Here is a 15,375-nt window from a genome sequence, read left to right on the forward strand (position 1 = left end):
CTGTCACTCAACAACCACTCCATCCAGATCACTGTCACTCAGAAACAACTCCATCCAGATCACTGTCACTCAACAACGACCCATCTAGATCACTGTCACTCAGCAGCCACTCCATCCAGATCACTGTCACTCAACAACCACTCCATCCAGATCACTGTCACTCAACAACGAAACATCCAGATCACTGTCTCTTAGCAACGACCCATCCAGATCACTGTCACTCAACAACCACTCCATCCAGATCACTGTCACTCAACAACCACTCCATCCAGATCACTGTCACTCAACAACCACTCCATCCAGAACACTGTCACTCAACAACCACTCCATCTAGAACACTGTCTCTCAGCAACGACCCATCCTGATCACTGTCACTCAACAACCACTCCATCCAGATCACTGTCACTCAACAACCACTCCATCCAGATCACTGTCACTCAACAACCACTCCATCCAGATCACTGTCACTCAACAACCACTCCATCCAGATCACTGTCTCTCAGCAACGACCCATCCAGATCACTGTCACTCAACAACCACTCCATCCAGATCACTGACACTCAACAACGACCCATCCAGATCACTGGCACTCAACAACCACTCCATCCAGATCACTTTCACTCAACAACAACTCCATCCAGATCACCGTCACTCAACAACCACCCCTCCAGAACACTGTCACTCAGCAACCACTCCATCCAGAACACTCTCACTCAGCAACGACACATCCAGATCACTGTCACTCAGCAACCACTCCATCCAGATCACTGTCACTCAACAACCACTCCATCCAGATCACTGTCACTCAGCAACCACTCCATCAAGATCACTGTCACTCAGCAACCATTCCATCCAGATCACTGTCACTCAGAAACAACTCCATCCAGATCACTGTCACTCAGCAACCACTCCATCCAGAACACTGTCACTCAACAACCACTCCATCCAGATCACTGTCACTCAACAACGACCCATCCAGATCACTGTCACTCAGCAACCACGCCATCCAGATCACTGTCACTCAGCAACCACTCCATCCAGATCACTGTCACACAACAACCACTCCATCCAGATCACTGTCACTCAACAACCAGTCCATCCAGATCACTGTCACTCAACAACCACTCCATCCAGATCACTGTCACTCAGCAACCACTCCATCCAGATCACTGTCTCTCAGCAACCATTCCATCCAGATCACTGTCTCTCAGCAACCACTCCATCTAGATCACTGTCACTCAGAAACAACTCCATCCAGATCACTGTCACTCAACAACCACTCCATCCAGATCACTGTCACTCAACAACCACTCCATCCAGATCACTGTCACTCTACAACCACTCCATCCAGATCACTGTCTCTCAGCAACCATTCCATCCAGATCACTGTCTCTCAGCAACCACTCGATCTAGATCACTGTCACTCAGAAACAACTCCATCCAGATCACTCTCACTCAGCAACGACCCATCCAGATCACTGTCACTCAGCAACCACTCCATCCAGATCACTGTCACTCAACAACCACTCCATCCAGATCACTGTCACTCAGCAACCACTCCATCAAGATCACTGTCACTCAGAAACCATTCCATCCAGATCACTGTCACTCAGAAACAACTCCATCCAGATCACTGTCACTCAGCAACCACTCCATCCAGATCACTGTCACTCAACAACCACTCCATCCAGATCACTGTCACTCAACAACGTCCCATCCAGATCACTGTCACTCAGCAACCACTCCATCCAGATCACTGTCACTCAGCAACCACTCCATCCAGATCACTGTCACACAGCAACCACTCCATCCAGATCACTGTCACTCAACAACCACTCCATCCAGATCACTGTCACTCAACAACCACTCCATCCAGATCACTGTCACTCAGCAACCACTCCATCCAGTTCACTGTCTCTCAGCAACCATTCCATCCAGATCACCGTCTCTCAGCAACCACTCCATCTAGATCACTGTCACTCAGAAACAACTCCATCCAGATCACTGTCACTCAACAATAACTCCATCCAGATCACTGTCACTCAACAACCACTCCATCCAGATCACTGTCACTCAGCAACCACTCCATCCAGATCACTGTCTCTCAGCAACCATTCCATCCAGATCACTGTCTCTCAGCAACCACTCGATCTAGATCACTGTCACTCAGAAACAACTCCATCCAGATAACTGTCACTCAACAACCACTCCATCCAGATCACTGTCACTCAGCAACCACTCCATCCAGATCACTGTCACTCAACAACCACTCCATCCAGATCACTGTCACTCAGCAACCACTCCATCCAGATCACTGTCACTCAGCAACCACTCCATCCAGATCACTGTCACTCAACAACCACTCCATCCAGATCACTGTCACTCAGAAACAACTCCATCCAGATCACTGTCACTCAGAAACAACTCCATCCAGATCACTGTCACTCAGCAACCACTCCATCCAGATCACTGTCACTCAACAACCACTCCATCCAGATCACTGTCACTCAGAAACAACTCCATCCAGATCACTGTCACTCAACAACGACCCATCTAGATCACTGTCACTCAGCAGCCACTCCATCCAGATCACTGTCACTCAACAACCACTCCATCCAGATCACTGTCACTCAACAACGAAACATCCAGATCACTGTCTCTTAGCAACGACCCATCCAGATCACTGTCACTCAACAACCACTCCATCCAGATCACTGTCACTCAACAACCACTCCATCCAGATCACTGTCACTCAACAACCACTCCATCCAGAACACTGTCACTCAACAACCACTCCATCTAGAACACTGTCTCTCAGCAACGACCCATCCTGATCACTGTCACTCAACAACCACTCCATCCAGATCACTGTCACTCAACAACCACTCCATCCAGATCACTGTCACTCAACAACCACTCCATCCAGATCACTGTCACTCAACAACCACTCCATCCAGATCACTGTCTCTCAGCAACGACCCATCCAGATCACTGTCACTCAACAACCACTCCATCCAGATCACTGACACTCAACAACGACCCATCCAGATCACTGGCACTCAACAACCACTCCATCCAGATCACTTTCACTCAACAACAACTCCATCCAGATCACTGTCACTCAACAACGACCCATCCAGATCACTGTCACTCAGAAACAACTCCATCCAGATCACTGTCACTCAACAACCACTGCATCCAGATCACTGTCACTCAGAAACAACTCCATCCAGATCACTGTCACTCAACAACCACTCCATCCAGATCACTGTCACTCAGAAACAACTCCATCCAGATCACTGTCACTCAACAACCACTCCATCCAGATCACTGTCACTCAACAACCACTCCATCCAGATCACTGTCACTCAACAACCACTCCATCCAGATCACTGTCACTCAGCAACCACTCCATCCAGTTCACTGTCTCTCAGCAACCATTCCATCCAGATCACCGTCTCTCAGCAACCACTCCATCTAGATCACTGTCACTCAGAAACAACTCCATCCAGATCACTGTCACTCAACAATAACTCCATCCAGATCACTGTCACTCAACAACCACTCCATCCAGATCACTGTCACTCAGCAACCACTCCATCCAGATCACTGTCTCTCAGCAACCATTCCATCCAGATCACTGTCTCTCAGCAACCACTCGATCTAGATCACTGTCACTCAGAAACAACTCCATCCAGATAACTGTCACTCAACAACCACTCCATCCAGATCACTGTCACTCAGCAACCACTCCATCCAGATCACTGTCACTCAACAACCACTCCATCCAGATCACTGTCACTCAGCAACCACTCCATCCAGATCACTGTCACTCAGCAACCACTCCATCCAGATCACTGTCACTCAACAACCACTCCATCCAGATCACTGTCACTCAGAAACAACTCCATCCAGATCACTGTCACTCAGAAACAACTCCATCCAGATCACTGTCACTCAGCAACCACTCCATCCAGATCACTGTCACTCAACAACCACTCCATCCAGATCACTGTCACTCAGAAACAACTCCATCCAGATCACTGTCACTCAACAACGACCCATCTAGATCACTGTCACTCAGCAGCCACTCCATCCAGATCACTGTCACTCAACAACCACTCCATCCAGATCACTGTCACTCAACAACGAAACATCCAGATCACTGTCTCTTAGCAACGACCCATCCAGATCACTGTCACTCAACAACCACTCCATCCAGATCACTGTCACTCAACAACCACTCCATCCAGATCACTGTCACTCAACAACCACTCCATCCAGAACACTGTCACTCAACAACCACTCCATCTAGAACACTGTCTCTCAGCAACGACCCATCCTGATCACTGTCACTCAACAACCACTCCATCCAGATCACTGTCACTCAACAACCACTCCATCCAGATCACTGTCACTCAACAACCACTCCATCCAGATCACTGTCACTCAACAACCACTCCATCCAGATCACTGTCTCTCAGCAACGACCCATCCAGATCACTGTCACTCAACAACCACTCCATCCAGATCACTGACACTCAACAACGACCCATCCAGATCACTGGCACTCAACAACCACTCCATCCAGATCACTTTCACTCAACAACAACTCCATCCAGATCACTGTCACTCAACAACGACCCATCCAGATCACTGTCACTCAGAAACAACTCCATCCAGATCACTGTCACTCAACAACCACTGCATCCAGATCACTGTCACTCAGAAACAACTCCATCCAGATCACTGTCACTCAACAACCACTCCATCCAGATCACTGTCACTCAGAAACAACTCCATCCAGATCACTGTCACTCAACAACCACTCCATCCAGATCACTGTCACTCAACAACCACTCCATCCAGATCACTGTCACTCAACAACCACTCCATCCAGATCACTGTCACTCAGATACAACTCCATCCAGATCACTGTCACTCAACAACCACTCCATGCAGATCACTGTCACTCAGCAACCACTCCATCTAGATCACTGTCACTCAACAACCACTCCATGCAGATCACTGTCACTCAGCATCCACTCCATCCAGATCACTGTCACTCAGCAACCACTCCATCTAGATCACTGTCACTCAACAACCACTCCATGCAGATCACTGTCCCTCAGCATCCACTCCATCCAGATCACTGGCACTCAACAACCACTCCATCCAGATCACTGTCACTCAACAACAACTCCATCCAGATCACTGTCACTCAACAACGACCCATCCAGATCACTGTCACTCAGAAACAACTCCATCCAGATCACTGTCACTCAACAACCACTCCATCCAGATCACTGTCACTCAGAAACAACTCCATCCAAAATCACTGTCACTCAACAATGACTCCATGCAGATCACTGTCACTCAGCAACCACTCCATCCAGATCACTGTCACTCAGCAACCACTCCATCCAGATCACTGTCACTCAACAACGACCCATCCAGATCACTGGCACTCAACAACCACTCCATCCAGATCACTGTCACTCAACAACCACCCCATCCAGATCACTGTCACTCAGCAACGAACCATCCAGAACACTGTCGCTCAACAACCACTCCATCCAGATCACTGTCACTCAGCTACCACTCCATCCAGATCACTGTCAATCAACAACCACTCCATCCAGATCACTGTCTCTCAACAACCACTCCATCCAGATCACTGTCACTCAACAGCCACTCCATCCAGATCACTGTCACTCAACAACCACTCCATCCAGATCACTGTCACTCAGAAACAACTCCATCCAGATCACTGTCACTCAACAACCACTCCATGCAGATCACTGTCACTCAGCAACCACTCCATCTAGATCACTGTCACTCAGCAACCACTCCATCCAGATGACTGTCACTCAGCAACCACTCCATCCAGATGACTGTCACTCAACAACCACTCCATCCAGATCACTCTCACTCAACAACCACTCCATCCAGATCACTGTCACTCAGCAACCACTCCATCCAGATCACTGTCATTCAACAACCACTCCATGCAGATCACTGTCACTCAACAACCACTCCATGCAGATCACTGTCACTCAACAACCACTCCATGCAGATCACTGTCACTCAGCAACCACTCCATCCAGATCACTGTCACTCAACAACGACCCATCCAGATCACTGTCACTCAACAACCACTCCATCCAGATCACTGTCAATCAGCAACCACTCCATCCAGATCACTGTCACTCAACAACCACTCCATCCAGATCACTGTCACTCAACAACCACTCCATGCAGATCACTGTCACTCAACAACCACTCCATGCAGATCACTGTCACTCAGCAACCACTCCATCCAGATCACTGTCAATCAGCAACCACTCCATCCAGATCACTGTCACTCAACAACCACTCCATCCAGATCACTGTCACTCAGCAACCACTCCATCCAGATCACTGTCACTCAACAACCACTCCATCCAGATCACTGTCACTCAGCAACCAATCCATCCAGATCACTGTCACTCAGCAACCACTCCATCCAGATCACTGTCACTCAGCAACCACTCCATCCAGATCACTGTCACTCAACAATCACGCTATCCAGATCACTGTCACTCAGCAACCACTCCATCCAGATCACTGTCACTCAACAACCACTCCATGCAGATCACTGTCACTCAGCAACCACTCCATCCAGATCACTGTCACTCAACAACTACTCCATGCAGATCACTGTCACTCAACAACCACTCCATCCAGGTCACTGTCACTCAACAACCACTCCATGCAGATCACTGTCACTCAGCCACCACTCCATCCAGATCACTGTCACTCAGCAACCACTCCATCCAGATCACTGTCACTCAGCAACAACTCCATCCAGATCACTGTCAATCAGAAACAACTCCATCTAGATCACTGTCACTCAACAACCACACCATCCAGATCACTGTCACTCAACAACCACTCCATCCAGATCACTGTCACTCAACAACCACTCCATCCAGATCACTGTCTCTCAGCAACGACCCATCCAGATCACTGTCACTCAACAACCACTCCATCCAGATCACTGTCACTCAACAACGACCCATCCAGATCACTGTCACTCAGCAACCACTCCATCCAGATCACTGTCACTCAACAACGACCCATCCAGATCACTGTCACTCAACAACCACTCCATCCAGATCACTGTCACTCAACAACCACTCCATGCAGATCACTGTCACTCAACAACCACTCAATCCAGATCACTGTCACTCAGAAACAACTCCATGCAGATCACTATCACTCAGCAACAACTCCATCCAGATCACTGTCACTCAGCAACCACTCCATCTAGATCACTGTAACTCTGAAACAACTCAATCTAGATCACTGTCACTCAGAAACAACTCCATCCAGATCACTGTCACTCAACAACGACCCATCCAGATCACTGTCACTCAGCAACCACGCCATCCAGATCACTGTCACTCAGCAACCACTCCATCCAGATCACTGTCACACAACAACCACTCCATCCAGATCACTGTCACTCAACAAACAGTCCATCCAGATCACTGTCACTCAACAACCACTCCATCCAGATCACTGTCACTCAGCAACCACTCCATCCAGATCACTGTCTCTCAGCAACCATTCCATCCAGATCACTGTCTCTCAGCAACCACTCCATCTAGATCACTGTCACTCAGAAACAACTCCATCCAGATCACTGTCACTCAACAACCACTCCATCCAGATCACTGTCACTCAACAACCACTCCATCCAGATCACTGTCACTCTACAACCACTCCATCCAGATCACTGTCTCTCAGCAACCATTCCATCCAGATCACTGTCTCTCAGCAACCACTCGATCTAGATCACTGTCACTCAGAAACAACTCCATCCAGATCACTCTCACTCAGCAACGACCCATCCAGATCACTGTCACTCAGCAACCACTCCATCCAAATCACTGTCACTCAACAACCACTCCATCCAGATCACTGTCACTCATCAACTACTCCATCAAGATCACTGTCACTCAGCAACCATTCCATCCAGATCACTGTCACTCAGAAACAACTCCATCCAGATCACTGTCACTCAGCAACCACTCCATCCAGATCACTGTCACTCAACAACCACTCCATCCAGATCACTGTCACTCAACAACGTCCCATCCAGATCACTGTCACTCAGCAACCACTCCATCCAGATCACTGTCACTCAGCAACCACTCCATCCAGATCACTGTCACACAGCACCCACTCCATCCAGATCACTGTCACTCAACAACCACTCCATCCAGATCACTGTCACTCAACAACCACTCCATCCAGATCACTGTCACTCAGCAACCACTCCATCCAGTTCACTGTCACTCAGCAACCACTCCATCCAGATCACTGTCACTCAACAACCACTCCATCCAGATCACTGTCACTCAACAACGTCCCATCCAGATCACTGTCACTCAGCAACCACTCCATCCAGATCACTGTCACTCAGCAACCACTCCATCCAGATCACTGTCACACAGCACCCACTCCATCCAGATCACTGTCACTCAACAACCACTCCATCCAGATCACTGTCACTCAACAACCACTCCATCCAGATCACTGTCACTCAGCAACCACTCCATCCAGTTCACTGTCTCTCAGCAACCATTCCATCCAGATCACCGTCTCTCAGCAACCACTCCATCTAGATCACTGTCACTCAGAAACAACTCCATCCAGATCACTGTCACTCAACAACCACTCCATCCAGATCACTGTCACTCAACAACCACTCCATCCAGATCACTGTCACTCAGCAACCACTCCATCCAGATCACTGTCTCTCAGCAACCATTCCATCCAGATCACTGTCTCTCAGCAACCACTCGATCTAGATCACTGTCACTCAGAAACAACTCCATCCAGATAACTGTCACTCAACAACCACTCCATCCAGATCACTGTCACTCAGCAACCACTCCATCCAGATCACTGTCACTCAACAACCACTCCATCCAGATCACTGTCACTCAGCAACCACTCCATCCAGATCACTGTCACTCAGCAACCACTCCATCCAGATCACTGTCACTCAACAACCACTCCATCCAGATCACTGTCACTCAGAAACAACTCCATCCAGATCACTGTCACTCAGAAACAACTCCATCCAGATCACTGTCACTCAGCAACCACTCCATCCAGATCACTGTCACTCAACAACCACTCCATCCAGATCACTGTCACTCAGAAACAACTCCATCCAGATCACTGTCACTCAACAACGACCCATCTAGATCACTGTCACTCAGCAGCCACTCCATCCAGATCACTGTCACTCAACAACCACTCCATCCAGATCACTGTCACTCAACAACGAAACATCCAGATCACTGTCTCTTAGCAACGACCCATCCAGATCACTGTCACTCAACAACCACTCCATCCAGATCACTGTCACTCAACAACCACTCCATCCAGATCACTGTCACTCAACAACCACTCCATCCAGAACACTGTCACTCAACAACCACTCCATCTAGAACACTGTCTCTCAGCAACGACCCATCCTGATCACTGTCACTCAACAACCACTCCATCCAGATCACTGTCACTCAACAACCACTCCATCCAGATCACTGTCACTCAACAACCACTCCATCCAGATCACTGTCACTCAACAACCACTCCATCCAGATCACTGTCTCTCAGCAACGACCCATCCAGATCACTGTCACTCAACAACCACTCCATCCAGATCACTGACACTCAACAACGACCCATCCAGATCACTGGCACTCAACAACCACTCCATCCAGATCACTTTCACTCAACAACAACTCCATCCAGATCACTGTCACTCAACAACCACTCCATCCAGATCACTTTCACTCAACAACAACTCCATCCAGATCACTGTCACTCAACAACGACCCATCCAGATCACTGTCACTCAGAAACAACTCCATCCAGATCACTGTCACTCAACAACCACTGCATCCAGATCACTGTCACTCAGAAACAACTCCATCCAGATCACTGTCACTCAACAACCACTCCATCCAGATCACTGTCACTCAGAAACAACTCCATCCAGATCACTGTCACTCAACAACCACTCCATCCAGATCACTGTCACTCAACAACCACTCCATCCAGATCACTGTCACTCAACAACCACTCCATCCAGATCACTGTCACTCAGATACAACTCCATCCAGATCACTGTCACTCAACAACCACTCCATGCAGATCACTGTCACTCAGCAACCACTCCATCTAGATCACTGTCACTCAACAACCACTCCATGCAGATCACTGTCACTCAGCATCCACTCCATCCAGATCACTGTCACTCAGCAACCACTCCATCTAGATCACTGTCACTCAACAACCACTCCATGCAGATCACTGTCCCTCAGCATCCACTCCATCCAGATCACTGGCACTCAACAACCACTCCATCCAGATCACTGTCACTCAACAACAACTCCATCCAGATCACTGTCACTCAACAACGACCCATCCAGATCACTGTCACTCAGAAACAACTCCATCCAGATCACTGTCACTCAACAACCACTCCATCCAGATCACTGTCACTCAGAAACAACTCCATCCAAAATCACTGTCACTCAACAATGACTCCATGCAGATCACTGTCACTCAGCAACCACTCCATCCAGATCACTGTCACTCAGCAACCACTCCATCCAGATCACTGTCACTCAACAACGACCCATCCAGATCACTGGCACTCAACAACCACTCCATCCAGATCACTGTCACTCAACAACCACCCCATCCAGATCACTGTCACTCAGCAACGAACCATCCAGAACACTGTCGCTCAACAACCACTCCATCCAGATCACTGTCACTCAGCTACCACTCCATCCAGATCACTGTCAATCAACAACCACTCCATCCAGATCACTGTCTCTCAACAACCACTCCATCCAGATCACTGTCACTCAACAGCCACTCCATCCAGATCACTGTCACTCAACAACCACTCCATCCAGATCACTGTCACTCAGAAACAACTCCATCCAGATCACTGTCACTCAACAACCACTCCATGCAGATCACTGTCACTCAGCAACCACTCCATCTAGATCACTGTCACTCAGCAACCACTCCATCCAGATGACTGTCACTCAGCAACCACTCCATCCAGATGACTGTCACTCAACAACCACTCCATCCAGATCACTCTCACTCAACAACCACTCCATCCAGATCACTGTCACTCAGCAACCACTCCATCCAGATCACTGTCATTCAACAACCACTCCATGCAGATCACTGTCACTCAACAACCACTCCATGCAGATCACTGTCACTCAACAACCACTCCATGCAGATCACTGTCACTCAGCAACCACTCCATCCAGATCACTGTCACTCAACAACGACCCATCCAGATCACTGTCACTCAACAACCACTCCATCCAGATCACTGTCAATCAGCAACCACTCCATCCAGATCACTGTCACTCAACAACCACTCCATCCAGATCACTGTCACTCAACAACCACTCCATGCAGATCACTGTCACTCAACAACCACTCCATGCAGATCACTGTCACTCAGCAACCACTCCATCCAGATCACTGTCAATCAGCAACCACTCCATCCAGATCACTGTCACTCAACAACCACTCCATCCAGATCACTGTCACTCAGCAACCACTCCTTCCAGATCACTGTCACTCAACAACCACTCCATCCAGATCACTGTCACTCAGCAACCAATCCATCCAGATCACTGTCACTCAGCAACCACTCCATCCAGATCACTGTCACTCAGCAACCACTCCATCCAGATCACTGTCACTCAACAATCACGCTATCCAGATCACTGTCACTCAGCAACCACTCCATCCAGATCACTGTCACTCAGCAACCACTCCATCCAGATCACTGTCACTCAACAACCACTCCATCCAGATCACTGTCACTCAGCAACCAATCCATCCAGATCACTGTCACTCAGCAACCACTCCATCCAGATCACTGTCACTCAGCAACCACTCCATCCAGATCACTGTCACTCAACAATCACGCTATCCAGATCACTGTCACTCAGCAACCACTCCATCCAGATCACTGTCACTCAACAACCACTCCATGCAGGTCACTGTCACTCAGCAACCACTCCATCCAGATCACTGTCACTCAACAACTACTCCATGCAGATCACTGTCACTCAACAACCACTCCATCCAGATCACTGTCACTCAACAACCACTCCATGCAGATCACTGTCACTCAGCCACCACTCCATCCAGATCACTGTCACTCAGCAACCACTCCATCCAGATCACTGTCACTCAGCAACAACTCCATCCAGATCACTGTCAATCAGAAACAACTCCATCTAGATCACTGTCACTCAACAACCACACCATCCAGATCACTGTCACTCAACAACCACTCCATCCAGATCACTGTCACTCAACAACCACTCCATCCAGATCACTGTCTCTCAGCAACGACCCATCCAGATCACTGTCACTCAACAACCACTCCATCCAGATCACTGTCACTCAACAACGACCCATCCAGATCACTGTCACTCAGCAACCACTCCATCCAGATCACTGTCACTCAACAACGACCCATCCAGATCACTGTCACTCAACAACCACTCCATCCAGATCACTGTCACTCAACAACCACTCCATGCAGATCACTGTCACTCAACAACCACTCAATCCAGATCACTGTCACTCAGAAACAACTCCATGCAGATCACTATCACTCAGCAACAACTCCATCCAGATCACTGTCACTCAGCAACCACTCCATCTAGATCACTGTCACTCTGAAACAACTCAATCTAGATCACTGTCACTCAGAAACAACTCCATCCAGATCACTGTCACTCAACAACGACCCATCCAGATCACTGTCTCTCAGCAACCACTCCATCCAGATCACTGTCACTCAGCAACAACTCCATCCAGATCACTGTCACTCAGAAACAACTCCATCTAGATCACTGTCACTCAACAACCACTCCATCCAGATCACTGTCAGTCAACAACCACTCCATCCAGATGACTGTCACTCAACAACCACTCCATCCAGATCACTGTCTCTCAGCAACGACCCATCCAGATCACTGTCACTCAACAACCACTCCATCCAGATCACTGTCACTCAACAACGACCCATCCAGATCACTGTCACTCAGCAACCACCCCATCCAGATCACTGTCACTCAACAACGACCCATCCAGATCACTGTCACTCAACAACCACTCCATCCAGATCACTGTCACTCAGAAACAACTCCATGCAGATCACTATCACTCAGCAACCACTCCATCCAGATCACTGTCACTCAGCAACCACTCCATCTAGATCACTGTCACTCAGAAACAACTCCATCCAGATCACTGTCACTCAACAACCACTCCATCCAGATCACTGTCACTCAACAACCACTCCATCCAGATCACTGTCACTCAACAACCACTCCATGCAGATCACTGTCACTCAGCATCCACTCCATCCAGATCACTGTCACTCAGCAACCACTCCATCTAGATCACTGTCACTCAACAACCACTCCATGCAGATCACTGTCACTCAACAACAAGTCCATTCAGATCACTGTCACTCAACAACGACCCATCCAGATCACTGTCACTCAGAAACAACTCCATCCAGATCACTGTCACTCAACAACCACTCCATCCAGATAACTGTCAATCAGCAACCACTCCATCCAGATCACTGTCACTCAGCAACCACTCCATCCAGATCACTGTCACTCAACAACCACTCCATGCAGCTCACTGTCACTCAGCAACCACTCCATCCAGATCACTGTCACTCAGCAACCACTCCATCCAGATCACTGTCACTGAGAAACAACTCCATGCAGATCACTGTCACTCAGCCATCACTCCATCTAGGTCTCTGTCACTCAACAACCACTCCATGCAGATCACTGTCACTCAGCAAAAACTCCATCCAGATCACTGTCACTCAGCAACCACTCCATCCAGATCACTGTCACTCAACAACTACTCCATGCAGATCACTGTCACTCTGCAACCACTCCATCCAGATCACTGTCACTCAACAACCACTCCATGCAGATCACTGTCACTCAGCAACCACTCCATCCAGATCACTGTCACTCAACAACCACTCCATGCAGATCACTGTCACTCAACAACCACTCCATGCAGATCACTGTCACTCAGCAACCACTCCATCCAGATCACTGTCACTCAACAACCACCCCATGCAGATCACTGTCACTCAGCAACCACTCCATCCAGATCACTGTCACTCAACAACCACTCCATGCAGATCACTGTCACTCAGCAACCACTCCAGCCAGATCACTGTCACTCAACAACGACCCATCCAGATCACTGTCACTCAACAACCACTCCATCCAGATCACTGTCAATCAGCAACCACTCCATCCAGATCACTGTCACTCAACAACCACTCCATCCAGATCACTGTCACTCAAAAACCACTCCATGCAGATCACTGTCACTCAACAACCACTCCATCCAGATCACTGTCACTCAGAAACAACTCCATGCAGATCACTATCACTCAGCAACAACTCCATCCAGATCACTGTCACTCAGAAACAACTCAATCTAGATCACTGTCACTCAGAAACAACTCCATCCAGATCACTGTCACTCAACAACGACCCATCCAGATCACTGTCTCTCAGCAACCACTCCATCCAGATCACTGTCACTCAGCAACAGCTCCATCCAGATCACTGTCACTCAGAAACAACTCCATCTAGATCACTGTCACTCAACAACCACTCCATCCAGATCACTGTCACTCAACAACCACTCCATCCAGATCACTGTCACTCAACAACCACTCCATCCAGATCACTGTCTCTCAGCAACGACCCATCCAGATCACTGTCACTCAACAACCACTCCATCCAGATCACTGTCACTCAACAACGACCCATCCAGATCACTGTCACTCAGCAACCACTCCATCCAGATCACTGTCACTCAACAACGACCCATCCAGATCACTGTCACTCAACAACCACTCCATCCAGATCACTGTCACTCAGAAACAACTCCATGCAGATCACTATCACTCAGCAACCACTCCATCCAGATCACTGTCACTCAGCAACCACTCCATCTAGATCACTGTCACTCAGAAACAACTCCATCCAGATCACTGTCACTCAACAACCACTCCATCCAGATCACTGTCACTCAACAACCACTCCATCCAGATCACTGTCAATCAACAACCACTCCATGCAGATCACTGTCACTCAGCATCCACTCCATCCAGATCACTGTCACTCAGCAACCACTCCATCTAGATCACTGTCACTCAACAACCACTCCATGCATATCACTGTCACTCAACAACAAGTCCATTCA

This window comes from Heterodontus francisci, chromosome 16 (genome assembly GCF_036365525.1).
Source record: "Heterodontus francisci isolate sHetFra1 chromosome 16, sHetFra1.hap1, whole genome shotgun sequence".
In the NCBI taxonomy this organism is placed as follows: Eukaryota; Metazoa; Chordata; class Chondrichthyes; order Heterodontiformes; family Heterodontidae; genus Heterodontus; species Heterodontus francisci.